This window comes from Podarcis gaigeae (genome assembly GCF_964106915.1).
Source record: "Podarcis gaigeae genome assembly, chromosome: 11".
Lineage (NCBI taxonomy): Eukaryota > Metazoa > Chordata > Lepidosauria > Squamata > Lacertidae > Podarcis > Podarcis gaigeae.
In genome coordinates this window covers 57,187,410-57,203,777 of record NC_139687.1, presented here as the reverse complement: position 1 = coordinate 57,203,777, position 16,368 = coordinate 57,187,410, and the positions used below count along the sequence as shown (strand labels likewise).

The 16,368-nt window shown below is 46.7% G+C and overlaps 1 protein-coding gene across 4 annotated transcripts in view; it reads left to right on the top strand.

Moving 5' to 3' along the window:
- Window positions 1-16,368, top strand: part of SETBP1 (SET binding protein 1) — a 266,280-nt gene that overhangs the window by 90,420 nt on the left and 159,492 nt on the right. The window lies entirely within an intron of this gene.

The following is a 16,368-nucleotide window of genomic DNA, read 5'->3' as shown; positions in this document are numbered from 1 at the left end:
TATGTGCTTGGTTGGTACACTTATGAACATTACCATAGGTCTAAGACCATAAAATTCCTATCACATTATCCACATCACATTCTTCTTGAGTGTACAGTTTGGCCCATGTGGCCAAACCATCTGTTTTCAGCCACCTTTGGTGGGGTGTCCCTCCCTTGCTCTGGGTTCCTATGTGTGGTTTGTTATATGGAGGGAATCTTTGGAAGGCTGATATGCAAAGGAGAGGGAAATACTTTAATTCATAGGGAAATACAGAATTCTAACATTCACATTCCTTTATTGGAAGTCTTCATCCTGCATCATTCCACCCCCCTCAATTTCTCTTTCAGTTTCTTCTTACATGCTTATGTTCAGTTATTCAAGCAACCTTGAAGTGTTCTTATAAATATTAATGCATTGAAATTCTTTTTGTGCAGTGTTTTACCCAGCCACCCATCTGCTGCTGTGCATTGGTAAAACACCACACACAAAGAATCTTGATGCAGTTGTATGGCTGCATCTAAGGTTGCTTTCTTGCAGTGTTTTATCAGTGCCTCATGCCATTCATTAATGGCGAGGAGGAGGAGGAGTGCAAGGATAGTGAAAGCTTCAGCAAACCATGTAGGCACCACACTTCATATGAAGTTTGGAAAATCAAACCCCAAAGAAGTCCTAATACATTGGTTCCATTTTGGAAACCAGATCAGGGAAGTCAGAGATTGGAAATCCAGAAAGAAATTCAAGTGAGCAGAATTTCGGAATCCTCCTCTTTCCTCCTCAACTCAACTTGCACATTGCAGGACAGTTATTTATGGTGGACAATATTCCCACCAACTTGGCTTTTGACTACCATCCTTGGACATTGCTTTCAATATACCCTTCCTTAGATGCTCACCGTCAACCAGTTCCTTCAACTTTTCCTAGAAATTACCTGCCTTTTGATTGCAAACGCAACAGTGATATCGTGGTGGTGTGAGATGCAAGTGGTCTTCAGTTGAAATAGCATGTGTTTGTTCATCAGGAGAATGACTAATGTACAGTCATAAAAAGGTAAAGGTAAAGGGACCCCTGACTATTAGGTCCAGTCGTGACCGACTCTGGGGTTGCAGTGCTCATCTCGCTTTATTGGCCGAGGGAGCCGGCGTACAGCTTCCGGGTCATGTGGCCAGCATGACTAAGCCGCTTCTGGTGAACTAGAGCAGCGCATGGAAACACCGTTCACCTTCTCGCTGGAGTGGTACCTATTTATCTACTTGCACTTTGACATGCTTTCGAACTGCTAGGTGGGCAGGAGCAGGGGCCGAGCAACGGGAGCTCACTCCGTCATGGGGATTCGAACCGTCGACCTTCTGATCGGCAAGCCCTAGGCTCTGTGGTTTAACCCACAGCGCCACCCGCGTCCCAATGTCCAGTCATACCTCGGGTTAAAGTCGCTTCAGGTTGAGCGTTTTCAGGTTGCGCTCCACGGCAACCTGGAAGTAACGGAACACATTACTTCCGGGTTTCGCCACTCGCGCATGCACAGACGCACAAAACGACGTCACACACATGCGCAGAAGTGACAAATCACGACCTGCGCATGGGCAGACGCGGGTTGCATTCTGCTCTGGATGCGAACAGGGCTCTGGAATGGATCCGGTTCGCATCCAGATTTACCACTGTAATTTTACGGTATTTTTAAACTCGGCTCATATCAAGGCACAAGAGAGTCTGTATACTCGGTGGCATGTTAATGGCTCTGCAGGGGAGCACACCTGCTTTGGAGGGTGTGTGCAATTTATATGTGCACGGAAACCCAAGCTGTAGAGTAATGCTGGGAACTTGGCACGTCTGCGCGGTTGCCCCAAGGCATTGCCCGCAGCTCCCAGAACAAAGTTCACTCAGCCTTTTGCCGCATCCCTTCCCATTTCTTCTTACGTTTCCTTGTCACAGGATGTGGCAGGTTTTATTTTTTAATGAAGCTGTTTTGATTTGTGCAAATGCACCGGGCTTGGCTATTTCTAGGGAATTGAGTCGGATATGCCTTTGCGGGTGGGTGTATCATAGGTTTGTACGGACTGACCTGAAATGCAGGCTTGCTGTGATAGGGACAGGCTGTAAGGAGACGTCTGAAGAGGAGCCCTTCGCACAGGCAGTGTGGGAGCGGCTCCCCTCCCTCGCTCCCAGTGCAGTTTCCGGGCTACTGAGGCGTGTGCATGAATATTGCATGCATACAGACATGCTGATCACATAGATGTTTTCCATCTAATTGCCACTCTGCTGGAGGGAGGATGCCAAGCAGGTGGAAAAGATGCTTGGAGCTCTTTTCCTGCCCATGCAGTTGAGATATTCTTATATACTCCTTTTCAGGATGAGTTGGTTCTCAACCGTAGTTCCTCTCTGCCCTGTTCTACCTTCCTGCAAGCAGGCCTATCCCAGGGAGTCCCATTCCTTCCTGCTGTAACCTTTTTGTGTTCCTTTTGTGCACATTCTTCAGTTCATTCATCAGCAAAAATACACATTTTGTACATGGCTTTTATGTAAAGCAGGGACACTGGTGGCACTGTGGGTTAAACCACAGAGCCTAGGACTTGCCGATCAGAAGGTTAGTGGTTCGAATCCCTGTGACGGGGTGAGCTCCTGTTGCTCGGTCCCTGCTCCTACCAACCTAGCAGTTCGAAAGCACATCAAAGTGCAAGTAGATAAATAGGTGGGAAGGTGAACGGCGTTTCCATGCGCTGCTCTGGTTCACCAGAAGCGACTTAGTCATGCTGGCCATATGACCCGGAAGCTCTACGCCAGCTCCCTCGGCCAATAAAGCGGGATGAGCGCCGCAACCCCAGAGTCGGCCACGACTGGACCTAACAGTCAGGGGTCCCTTTACCCTTTACCTTTTATATAAAGCAGATTTCTAAAATGGATTTTTTTCTAAATATCAGAAGTTTGCAAATTGATACATACTTTCTAGATACCAATCCATTTCACATTCGACTCACCCTCCACGGTTCCCCCCATAATTTCTAAATTTGCGGCATATTATAAATATTCTAAGCCTTCATCTTTTCCACGCTTTACTCCCAACAAGTATTCAACTGCTTCTCTTTATTCAAATCCTACCTGCAGTAGTTCTTTCAATATTCAACAAAAGTTTCCACTCCTCCTTAAAATCGGCCTCTTCTCAGTCTCTAATTTCCATAGTTAAATTTTCCAATTTGGCATATTCCATCCGTTTTAACTGCCACTTTTCTTTGGTAGCTATCTCTTGATTTGGCCATTTTTGTACATAGAGTATTCTTGCTGCTGTCATAGCACACAAGGATAGTAAAGTAGGGGTTGTTGTTTTTGGCACTTTATGTGAACTGAAAATATATCAAAAGCCCGGAGAGGCATTCAACTCAGCTGGGAGATGCCTTCTGATTCAGGAGTTCAGTGGACACTCGGGTTGTGAACGTGATCCGTGCGGGATGCACATTTGCAACCTGCAGCATTCGCAACCCACAGTCTGTGCAAACGTGGGTTGTGTTTCGGTGCTTCTGCGCATGCGCAAAGAGCAATTTAGCGCTTCTGCGCATGCACGACCGATGAAACATGGAAGTAACCCGTTCCGGTACTTCTGGGTTTTGGCAGGTCCGTAACCCAAAAAAACACAACGTGAAGTGTCTGTAACCCGAGGTATGACTGTATTGGATCAGGCCTGCCTGCCACAGAAGCTCTTGTTCTTAACCGTGTTGTGGCGGCCTTCATTGTTTTGTACGTTCACACCTGATTTTTGCAAAGCTGCTTTGAAGACCAATTAGCCCAGATATTGGTGGTAGCCGGTGATTCAAAAATGCAAAGGACCTTGGAAATCCAGAGCCTGAATGCCTTTCTCTGCAGCCTCTTTCTGCCTCTATGAAGTCAAACTGCCTTACAGTACCAGCGACTGCATTTCTTTCACTCTGCCCCTGGGGAAGACGATCTGTTAGCCGCAGAAGAAAGCTGGAAAAATGAAGTTAGATTTATATTCCAGGATTAGAGGGTGAGAATAATTAAATTTTGGCCTAGGCCATAAACTGGAGGAAACCCCCACAGGAATAAGGCCAGAGGACGGGCGATCAGGAGAGCCAGGCCTCAGCCCCCCCCCCCCCCGTAACGGATGATTGATGTCTGCAAGTGTCACTGCCCCAGCTGATTCCATCTCTAGTGCCTGACCTTGCGGGATAATGAGCTTTGCTAGATTAGAGCCACACAGTATATCACTTGCAAACAGGGTTCTCCACATCCTGCTTTATCGCAGATCTTGTGATGGTGCATGAACTTCCTTCTACCTTTGCAGCGGACGACGCTTTGCCCTCCTCTGTGCCTACAGGAGGGGTGCTGTTTTTGCTGGCTCCTCTGTCGGAGTCTGCTCCCTCGGGTACTCTGCCTCCTTTGCTCTTCTGCCGCTTCCATAACCCAGCCGGGCGCTGCTTTGAAGCACTCCGTGAGCCAGCAGAAGTCTCCGAGTCGCAGACGGAATCACCGCTCTCCTCCCTTCAAGCACTACAGTCGGACTCCACCAGGCACCCTGCTGTGCCTCTGAAGTTCTGACTGCAGGCAGGGAGAAAAAGGCGAACCTAACTGGGAGCTTCCTTAAGGAAAGAGGTAGGCATCTGCCTCAGAACCTCGCGGGAGGCCAAGGAGTCGAGGAGCAACTTTCAAGTCGGCGCTCGAGATCGCCGCCGGCTCTCAAGGGCCAAATTCTGACCTCGTAGATTTTGTTCACAGCTCACACCAACTTCAGTCTTTTGATCTGCCACGCTTTTGACAGCACAAAGGTGCTGGGCAGGCTGCAAGGGGTTGCTGAGCAGCTGGGCACTTTGCAGTGAAACCAGCCCAGGGCGATGGATGCAGAGACTGTTTGCATTCCTCACAGCCCCTCTGGCAGTGCTGGGTCTACCAGAACACTCAGTGGTGGACTCGGGTCTCTGTTGAGCAGCTGCAAAGTGGCAGCTTGAGATGCAGCTTTCACTTGAAGCTTTCCTAAACATAGGAGCACGGGGAGTTGCTTTGTACTGAACCAGAGTCCATCTAGCCCAGTATTGTCTACACAGACCGGCAGCAGCTATCCAGGGTTTCAGACAGATGTGCTGGGAATTGATATTGTTCTTCTAAGTAGCCTTGAACATGGACAGCTCATACGCTAAAATGTGCCACACGTTCACAGAATGCATTCTTGTGTGGGACATTATGCATGCATGTTTCACCTTTTTCCTTGGGTTTCTATGTAGGGAAACATGTAATCTTCTTTGGCCAGCGGTTCTCAATCTGTAGGTCCCCAGATGTTGTTGGACTACAACTCCCATCATCCCTGAGCTCTGACCGTGCTAGCTAGGGGTGATGGGAGTTGTTGTTCAACAACATCTGGGGACCCACAAGTTGAGAAAGGCTGTCTTTAGCAATCACTCGTATCAGAGTAAGACTACCAACATCTCCTTAATCTCAACTCCCCCAAAGCTGTAGAAGTCCTCTCACAAATTCTGCAAAAACAAGTTAGAGATGAGCTTGCAGTATCTCCAAATCTGGGAGAGTTGTGTACAGCTATGAACCAAATGAAAAACAACAAAGCCAGTGGACCTGATGGGATACCTGCCGAAATCTTCAAAGTGGGTGGAATTGAATTTACACAACAACTTCACAAGCTCATCGGAAAAAGTCTGGGAAAGAGAAGCGATCCCAGCAGACTTTAGGGATGCCAAAATTATCAATCTCTTTAAGAAAGGTGACAGAACTGATTGCGGACACTATAGAGGCATCTCTCTATTAGCTGCGGCTGGCAAAATTCTTGCAAGGATCTTAGCAAACCGTCTCTTAACAATATCCGAGGTGACACTTCCTGAAACATGTAATAAGTCGTAGCTGAGCAGTTGCTTTGAATGCAGAAGAGCCCATGTCCAATCTCCAGCAACTCCAGGGAAGCAGCTGCCAGTCAGTGTAGACAGTATGGAATTAGATAGACCCAAGAGTCTAACTTAGTATAAAACATCTTCCTAGTTTGTTAAACAGCCCTTACTCTGTAGCTTTGAAACTGCTGCCAGCCAAACTATTCAATAGCCCAGGCCACTTTTGAGGGCCAGGGGGAGGCACAAGTCAAAAGAGGAAGCGTGTGTCAAAACTGCCTACCCTTTTTTTGGGGGGGCAAATCTGCCCCCGTTTTAGGCTTGGAGGCAAATTTTGAGAGCAGGAGTAACAAGATTCACCAGCTATCCTTCTTATGCATGGCCAGCTTGCATGTTTCAGTCCTCGGAATGCTGCTTTGTCATGACTTGATGGAATTGCAGATATTATGGACTTTAAATATGGCATTCATCAGCCATGGACAGCTCTGGTGAGTTTTGTGCCCACCCTGAAACTTTGCCCCTTGTCAAAATAGCCGCACACACCTAATTTTTAAGGACTGGGAAACTGGGGAGGAAAGGGAGTCATAGCTTTATCATGAACCACCGTGATCTGTTTCCTTGCTTTTTAGCATTATACGTAATCTGTGAAAATGTGAAAATTTGTCCTTCTGAGAATATCCTCTGAATTGAAAGGCCTTTAAAGACACTGATGGTGTTTTTGTTTGCTGCACACCCTTCTGGAGTCAAAGTTTGCCTCTCTGGAAGGTTGGGGTGAGAAAGCCCTTGGCAGGGTCACATGGCAAGGGTCACATGACAGCTTTGCCTAGAGTTAAGGGCATTAGAGCCTGAGTTCCTTTCCACTTTGATCCTCAGCGCTTGCTTAATCGTGCTAATGTCCTGTCTAATTATGGTAAACACCGCACCCATTTGCATATTATGCCCGATGAAAAATGCATGCTGCACTCAGTTTGTCTGCCAGCCTTTTTTTTTTTTTTTTTTTTTTTTTTTGCACATTAGGGCTTGCTCTGCCGAAACACCCTCTGATATGAACCGGAGGCTCTATATCACTCCCTTAGCTGAAATGGAAAATCATGCATATGTGTCTTTTCGCAGACCGATTCAGATAATGGCTTTAGCTGCCCACTTTGAGTGGAAACATGGAATTGCTCGTTTGAAAAAACGTGGTGTTTCTTTTCTAAAACAAACAAACAAAAAACATATTTGCTTCCAAGTATACTCCCCCCCCCCCCGCAACAGGATTGTGAAAATCTGGGTGGGAGAAACCACATTGCCCTTATCTAGTGCTATAGCGGATCGTTTAAGAGGTGCTTCCAGACATCCTTTTTATTTCACATTTGTGATGAATTGCGCTTCCAGTGCTATTGGTGCAGTCACATGCAATTCCACTATCGATATTGTTTACACCTGCCAAATGTTTTGCAGTAGTCACACAGCTTCATTTCCAACCCCATAACTTCCTGCTGGAATCCCGTAACCTTTTATGCCACAAATGTTCTGGTTTATTTTGGTCCTGCTTTTGTTCTGACAGCAATAATGTAGCATTTGGGAAGCATCACAGATCATACTAAAGCCAAATAAAGCCATTTGTATAAGTCAAGAGCATGTTGCAAAATGAAAACCTAGCCTGGAGGAACCCCAAGATTGGGTGCAGGTCCAGCCATCATAGCTAATGGTTAGGGATGATGGGAGTTGTAGTCCAAAATATTTGGAGGATATCATGTTTGGGAAGGTGGAGAGTATTGCCCATGTTGCTTATATGCCAAAGGGGCAATCTAGGTTCTGAACTGGGCATAGCGGTTTTAAAAAGAGGTCCAGTGGAGATGATCACATCAGGGAACACACTTGCGGGCTGTTCAAAAACTGACTTATCTTTCCAGTTAATCCAGCACCAAGGGTCTTCTGGCGGTTCCCTCACTGCAAGAAGCAAAGCTACAGGGAACCAGGCAGAGGGCCTTCTCAGTAGTGGCACCCGCCCTGTGGAACACCCTCCCACCAGATGTCAAAGAGATAAACAACTACCTGACATTTAGAAGACATCTGAAGGCAGCCCTGTTGAGCGGAGTTTTTAATGTGTGACATTTTAATGTATTTTTAATCTTTGTTGGAAGCCGCCCAGAGTGGCTGGGGAAACCCAGCCAGATGGGCAGGGTACAAATAATAAATTATTAATATTATTATTATTCCAGGCTCTTTTAATATGAATTTATTTTAAAGCTCGCTTTGCCGGCCTTGAACCCAGAACTTAAAAATTCATCATCACCAACAACTTTTGTATGAGCAGCTGAATGTTCTGCTCCTCACCTTCCCTGCGCTGTTAGACGTGCAAAGTCTCACTACCAGCCAACGCCAAGTTTTTTTTGCATCTCCAGAGAGACTATTGAACTGCCCTTTCTCTCGTTTGGTGCTTTGACTGCCCTCTGTTGTGAGGTTAGTGTCGCAGCATTGGTCTGGAGAAGCAAGCAATCTTTTTATGAAAGAGTTGATCTGAAGGAACTGTTGTTTCCTGCGGCGTCCGCTGAAATCTCTTTTCTCCCATGGCCATCCGTCCGGTCCAAACAGGTTTTGCAGATCTTTCTTTTTTTAAAGTGCTACAAAACTCCTGCAAAGCCCATGAATGGAGACAACAGTGAGATGAAATTACTGTATCGTGCCACTTCCAACAATTTAAGGTGGGCAGGCAGGAAGGAGGGGGTTATCTATTCTTTACATCCTTTGGAGTAGCAACCCATTTTATGTCTCCTTCATCCACCTTCCCCCCTGCCCTCCCTCCCGGCTTTCACTCCTTGGGGGTTGATTGCTGAAAGGATTTGTCCCCTTGAAATCTAACTTTTTTTTTTTCAGAGGTGGCCTGCGAACCCGGCTCAATTGCTTTCTATCTGTCCCAGGTCACTCGCTTTGTTCCCGCGGCTTTTTCTTTCAGCATTTTGGGACGAGTTCCCAGACTTTTACAAAGTTAGGGAAATGTGATTCTCAGGAATCTCTCCTTGTTTCTGAGTTTCATCTTCAGCCCCGTTCTCTCTTCTAAACACCCCTCCCCCCCAAAAAAAACACCCCCTCCGTCTTTTTATTTCATGAGATCCTCTTCAAACAGTTTCACAAATGGGCTCTTGTTTTCTGTGGCTGTTTGGAAAATGTTTCTGAGTTTAAAACCAGCCAGTGTAATCCTTCAAGGAAAGTAAGTTTTTGCCGCTCAGCACAGCTGCTAGGAGAAGAGCTTCCCCCTTTTATTTGCATGCCATTATCCTTTTTAATAATAATAATAATAATAATAATAATAATAATAATAATAATAATAATAATAATTCATTTATATCCCGCCCTCCCCAGCCGAAGCCGGGCTCAGGGCGGCTAACAATAATCAAATAATCAAACAATCAAATAGTTACACATTCAAAATATTTCATTATAAAAATTAATTAAAATCAAATTAATGGCAACCGATTAAACAAGATTCTGTACAGGTTGCCAGAGGAGGGAGTCAGGCTGCACCCTGACCAAAGGCCTGGTGGAACAACTCTGTCTTGCAGGCCCTGCGGAAAGATGTCAGGTCCCGCAGGGCCCTAGTCTCTTGTGACAGAGCGTTCCACCAGATTGGAGCCGCAGCCGAGAAGGCCCTGGCTCTAGTTGAGGCCAGCCTAACCTCTCTGAGGCCTGGGACCTTGAGGGTATTATTATTTGCAGACCGTAGGTTTCTCTGTGGGGCATACCAGGAGAGGCGGTCCCGTAGGTTTGCAACATGAAACTTCCAAACTCTCAATCAAGGCAGAGTTGATAGCTACTTAGCCAAAATAGGGGGCTCCATGGGTGACAACCCTGGGAAAGGAGGTGATTTTATTTCCTCGATGGAAGAGATGGGGAACGAGAGGACCACATTCTGTTCTGGGCAACCTTCCAAGAACCACTGGCCAGTGGTGGGCGTGGCCAGAAAAAAGAGCGGGTGGAGCAACTAATGCAAATCTTCCCTTTGTACAGAGGAAAAGGCTGAAGTGGGTGGGATGCTTGCCATGGCAAGTAGAACTGTTGTTTTGTAGTAGAACAAGGCAGGTTCTAGAGTCTCTCTTCTTCATTTGTGCTGGTGGGGCGTTCTTTGCCTTCTGCGGTGGGATTTTTTTGCCCTCTGCGGTGGAGATGCAGCTGTACAGGAAACATGGACATGTTGTCAGAAGACAGATGGTGGAGGAAACAAAACAAGACCAACTTCTCCTTGACATGCTCACTTCTAACATGGATGAGCCTTCGGTCACAGCAACCTCCACTTGCAGCACTGTGCCAGGGAGTTTGGGGCATGTGTGAATGCATAGACCATCTTGAACCTGCACTTTGTTTCTCCTGGAGGGATGTGTGAGTGTGTCTGTGTGGGCAGAGGTTATGTGCAGACTTCTTCACACAGTGCTTTGCAGTCGTGTGTACAAAGTGTTGTGTGAACTGGCAGTCCCTTACAGTTGGCGGGACTTGCACAATTGTTTCCTTGACAGATGGCTTCCTTGCACTGATTTTGATCAGAGAGGTTGTTGAACTGAAACAACACAGAGAAATGCATGAGGAGAAAGAGTGACAGAGAGGATGCACAGTGTTTGCAAGGATTGGACATTGCAGGACTTTGCTGCAGATTAGGAACAATCGTGGCTCTTTGACCTGTGTTTACTTGCAATGGTGAAAATTTGTTTGCTCACCAAGACCATCTCACTTTATTGGCCAAGGGAGCCAGTGTACACCTCCCGGTTCATGTGGCCAGCATGACTAAGCCGCTTCTGGCGAACCAGAGCAGCGCACGGAAATGCCGTTTACCTTCCCGCCGGAGCGGTACCTATTTATCTACTTGCACTTTGACATGCTTTTGAACTGCTAGGTTGGCAGGAGCAGGGACCGAGCAATGGGAGCTCACCCCGTCACAGGGATTCGAACCGTCGACCTTCTGATTAGCAAGTCCTAAGCTCTGTGGTTTAACCCATAGCACCACCCATGTCCCTTGGTTCTTCCTACCAGTGGCCAAAAAGCAGAATTATGCTCATTGTTCTTCCAACTGACCTGTAGCCTCAGAAAGTTGCCCAGAAGGGGATGTGGCTGTTTGGTTGAAAAAAATGTACTCCACCCCTGATCTAGACCAATGCCCAGAATGTTTAGTTCTTGGTGAAATTACACCCTAATCTGAAAACCTTAGACCTCAGGGGAAACACTAGACTGCAGCTCTCTACTGTGACCTATAGGCCTTTCAATGTGGACTCCAGTTTTCATGTTGTGGGTGGGAGAGGCTTTCTAAGAAGCCAGCCACCATTGGATATTTGATGCAACAGTGAGAGGGGCTCTCATACCTCTGGAAGGGAGGATCAAATTGGCTTGAGAGAAGCAGGGTTAAATGAGACATCTCCAGGAACTGGAAGCCAATTCCAGCTCTAAGGGCTGCAGCTGCTCCTAATAGCTCCTCACTCCAGGGGAACTTGGAAGTGATCCACCTGAAGGATGTTATGACATCTCATAGAGGTTCTTTATCTTTCAGTACTAAGGTGCAGAGCTGCTACATAGAGGCCTGCCTCCTCTTTTCACAGCAGGGGGAGATTCCTCACAAGGACACCCAGCTGGGAACTCAAATCCATCCTTACTGCCGGTCCAGCCTCCCTTCAAATGGGTCTGGGGAAAAGTATGTAGCAGGCAAAGATCTCCTTATCTTGAAGGATTGGCCCGTATTACAGAGCAACACAGTGTAGTAGACTGCTACTTCTCAAGCTGCTGACATCTGAAGCTACTGTTCCTCAACATCACTGTTCAGTTTGTGGTGCACCAAGGCCTGGACTTGTAGGACTTCACAACATTGTTTTTTTTATTATTATTGCAAATGCTGTCAACAGCAAACACAAGTTCACCTGAAACAATTCTGGGCTGGGGCTTTGAGGTTGGATACTTCCATGTTTATTGGACATTGATGAGGTTGCTCAATGTAGATGGCTGTCTTTGGGGTACCATTATAAGGCAGCATATTGTCAATTATGCAGTTAGTTGTTGATATTTCTTTACATACCATCCCAGGTAGCATTATTATTTATGCTTTCTGCCTCAGGCACCAACATAGCTTGAGCTATTATTGTGCACCTGTCTCTGCCAACCTTTGGATTGTTGGAGAAAGCCATGGAGCTTCTACCAGCTCCACGGAGCACTGGCAGGGGCTGATGGGAGGTATGGCCCAAAACACATGGAGGGTACCAGGTTAGTGAAGGCTGCTGCACATCCATTAAATAAGTGTCAAAGGAAAAATTAGGTTAATAACTCCATGGGGCTGGGGAAACCCAGCCAGGTGGGCAGGGTATAAACAATAAAATTATGATGATGATGGGGTAGCTATGCTAGTCTATTGCAGCAAAATCAACAAACAATGCACTGCAGCTTCTTGCAGGTGCAAGTCCCTCTGTCTTTGATGAGGCTTAATACTCCAGGTTAAACACATATATTGCAGCCAAGTGGTCCTTTAGCACCTGGAAGATTTACAGATTTATTGAGACATACACGTCATGCTGGGGACACGGGTGGCACTGTGTTCGAAACCGCAGAGCCTAGGGCTTGCCGATCAGAAGGTCGGCAGCTCGAATCCATGCTGCCAGGTGAGCTCCCGTTGCTCGGTCCCTGCTCCTGCCCACCTAGCAGTTTGAAAGCACGTCAAAGTGCAAGTAGATAACTAGGTACCACTCTGGCGGGAAGGTAAATGGTGTTTCCGTGTGCTGCTCTGGTTTGCCAGAAGTGGTTTAGTCATGCAGGCCACATGACCCGGAAGCTGTACATTGGCTCCCTCAGCCAGTAAAGCAAGATGAGCGCCGCAACCCCAGAGTCGGTCACGACTGGACCTAACGGTCAGGGGTCCCTTTACCTTTACATGTCGTGCCACGTCATCACACATTTTCTGAGTTTTATCAGTTGTGCACAGATCTCCTTCTCTGGCTGAAGTAGCTTGACTTCCACTCCTCCCTCAATCCCGTCTTCCTTTAAGGAATTGAGAGAATTCGACGAAAACCAGTCCTCTTTCCCCAGCTCCCTCTTTTCTGCTTTTAATTATTATTTCATTTTGCTTCTTTGCCCGGATAAGGCGGGCTAACCAAAGAGGAGGGAAGGTTGGGGGGGTGTTGAGCCATTACAAACAGGCTCTTGTGTCCCTCCTTCAGCCTGTTTGTTTGCTTTGGAGTTGTCGGAGTCTAATCAAGGGCTTTTCAAGTTTTCCTCCCTCCACCTCCCACTTAAAGGGGGGAGGAAGAAAAGAGAAAACAACCAAACCAAATAAAATCAAACAAGAAGAACCAAAATAGATCTCTCTCTCTCTCACACACACACACTCACTTTATCCCTCTCACTACACTTTGCTGCAAAGACACGGACCACAAGTATCTGGGCATCTCTTGACAGCCAGCAGTGAAGGGGAGGGCAAAACGTTATCAATCATTCGGGGTGTTTTGGAGGGAGAGGCAAAGAGAGGGCAAAGCTTACGCCAGGAGGAGTGGAGGAATGTCTCTCTGCTCTCTCCCACCCCCCAAGAAAAATCCTTGCCCCCTTTTTTGCTGCCTTTGTTGAAGCGAATGGTTTTTGTGCGTTGTTTGGTCTTTCCTCTCTTTTTTATTTTTTTGGACATCTGCCTAGACACATGCAGATTAAAGGACCCGAATAAATTTCTGGAAGGAAGACAAGAGAGAGTGAGAGCGGGAGAGAGAGAGGATGGGGTGGGGAAGATTGCACAAAGAACGAAAGGGTGTATTGGGGGGGGGGGGAGAAGCAGAGAGGAGAGAGAAGAGACCAGAGCTCAATAGCAGACAAACAAGCTGATGGTGATGTGTTTATGAGCGGGGAGAGGGAGTTCAACATAATCTCCAGATCCCCAGCCTTCATTTTAAAACAAAGACTTAAGTTTCTTGCATTTGTAGGGCCAGAGATACAAGGCAAAATGCACAGGCAGTGTTCTTTTCTGGGGTTTTTTTTTAGGGATGTGGGTGGCACTGTGGGTTAAGCCACAGAGCCTAGGACTTGCTGATCAGAAGGTCACGGTTCGAATCCCCGTAACGGGGTGAGCTCCCGTTGCTGTGTCCCAGCTCCTGCCAACGTAGCAGTTCGAAAGCACGTCACAGTGCAAGTAGATAAATAGGTACCGCTCCTGCGGGAAGGTAAACGGCGTTTCCGTGTGCTGCTCTGGTTTGCCAGAAGTAGCTTAGTCATGCTGGCCACGTGACCTGGAAGCTGTACACCGGCTCCCTTGGCCAATAAAGCGAGATGAGCGCCGCAACCCCAGAGTTGTCCGCGACTGGACCTAACAGTCAGGGGTCCCTTTACCTTTACTAGTTTGTTCATTCTGTCAGTGTTTTGCTTAGCTCACCCAAGGGGGGTGGGGAGCCTGTGGATGTCTGTGTTGTGTTTGTTTATTCCATATTTGCACTGCCCTTCAATCAACAGTGATTGGCTAGAAATGAAAATGTCCTGAAGTCCTATTCTGGCCGTAAAAGGGCTCACAGGACAACAGGAGTCTTATCTATGCCCTGGCCCTGTCTCCTCCTTGCGATACGGTACTCACGGATGCCTCTGGTGCAGTTTTAGAATACCAGTTATGTACAGAGAGCCTCCATGAGCATAGCACAGTCTCTATTACAAACCCTCAGGCTCCAGCACCTGGAGGGTAGTGTGTCTGTGCAGTGGGGGGGCAGGGTTAGTTACTACCTGCTCTCTGTTTATATAATAGTGTGGGGAATTTTTTCATCAGTTTAGGATTTTCCCAATCAGCAATTAAAAATAAATAAATAAATAAATAAATAAATAAATACAAACCCATTGCATTCACATTCTCTGTGGTAGCCATAAGATTTATGAGCTTTCCTCATATCATAGAATTGTAGAGTTGGAAATCTAGTGTCATCTAGTCCAGGCCCCTTGCAATGCGGGAATCTAATCCATGACAGATGGCTACCCAACCTCTGCTTCAAGGAAGGAGAGTCCACAACCTCCTTGGGGAGACCGCTCCACTGATGGAAACCAGTATGGCATAGTGGTTAGTAATGGTGAACTAGGACCTTGGAGACCAGAGTTAGAATTCCCGCTCACTGGTTGACCTTGAGCTAGTCATGACCTCTCAGCCTGACCTACCTCACAGGGCTGTTGTGGGGATTATATGACGAGGGGGAGAACACCATCTTGAGCTCCCGGGGGGGGGGGGTAAAAGGTGGGATAGAAATGTAATCAATCAAGCCATCAATCAGTAAAATGACATTTGTTGGCTTCCTGGAACTGCTTATATTTTGTTCCATTTGTGAACTTGTATTTATCATTCTTTTTTTTATAGACCACCCTGCATCCAAGGAATTAGGGGGTTGGACTAGATGACCCTCAAGGGAACCTTCCAACTCTATGATTGTGTGAATTCAAGGAAGCATAATAATAATAATATATAATAATAATTTATTATTTATACTCCGCCCATCTGGCTGGGTTTCCCCAGCCACTCTGGGCGGCTTCCAACAAAACACTAAAATGCAATAACCTATTAAACATTAAAAGCTTTCCTAAACAGGGCTGCCTTTAGATGTCTTCTAGAAGTTTGGTAGTTATTTTTCTCTTTGACATCTGGTGGGAGGGCATTCCACAGGGCGGGTGCCACTACCGAGAAGGCCCTCTGCCTGGTTCCCTGTAACCTGGCTTCTCGCAGCGAGGGAACCGCCATGTCAGGTCCTGGAAATATGCACCTCATGTGTAAGAGGCACAGCCAGTACAATGTGGTGGCTGGGAGTGGAAGAGGGAGAAGTGGGTTCAGATCTGAGCACAACCATGGAGTTTTCTGGGTTATATGGAGCCAGTCATTCTCTCTCACATCCTTCACTGAGAATAAAAAAAGGGAGGAAGACACATGTATCATCCCGCTCTCCTCTTGGGATAGGTAGAATGAATATCTATTGCTCTGAATTTGCTACTAGAGAACTTCTTTCAGCTATAGGAGGGCCATGGTTGAAGGCCATAAATTTAAAGACTGGGGTGGCATATGGCCTAGCATGCCTAAGTTGTGGTCCTCCGAGGAGGCGCCATCATAGCGTTCCTTGCTGACGGATGTCCTCTGGCTGCTTCTCACATCAAAAGGCCCATGAATGATTCATGTTGAAATACATTAAAGGAGATAAATAGATAGCACAGTTCAGTCGACGAAGCAAAATATGTGTGGCAAATTATTTTACTAATGACAATAAAGTGGACTGTTTCCTGGGCATTCCGCAAATGGATCTCTCTCTGGAGAAGCAGGCCTTTGTATCTTAGGGGGTTATGAACGGGATATATGGTCTTTTTTTTTTTAAGTCACAACCTCTGCTGGTCCTGGTGCAACTGAAGGTGGAGGTTTCATCATTCTTTATGGAGCGCTGTGGGCCTTTTGAGATTCACCCCTAAGTTTGGAGAGAATGGTACTTTGCTGGAAACTGAAAGAGAGAAGTTCTTGCTTGCAGAGATTCTCCCACCTTCTGCAAAAAGAGAAATGCACACACAACACTGTTTTGGGTTCTTTTCTCCACTTAGGGAAAAGGAAGCA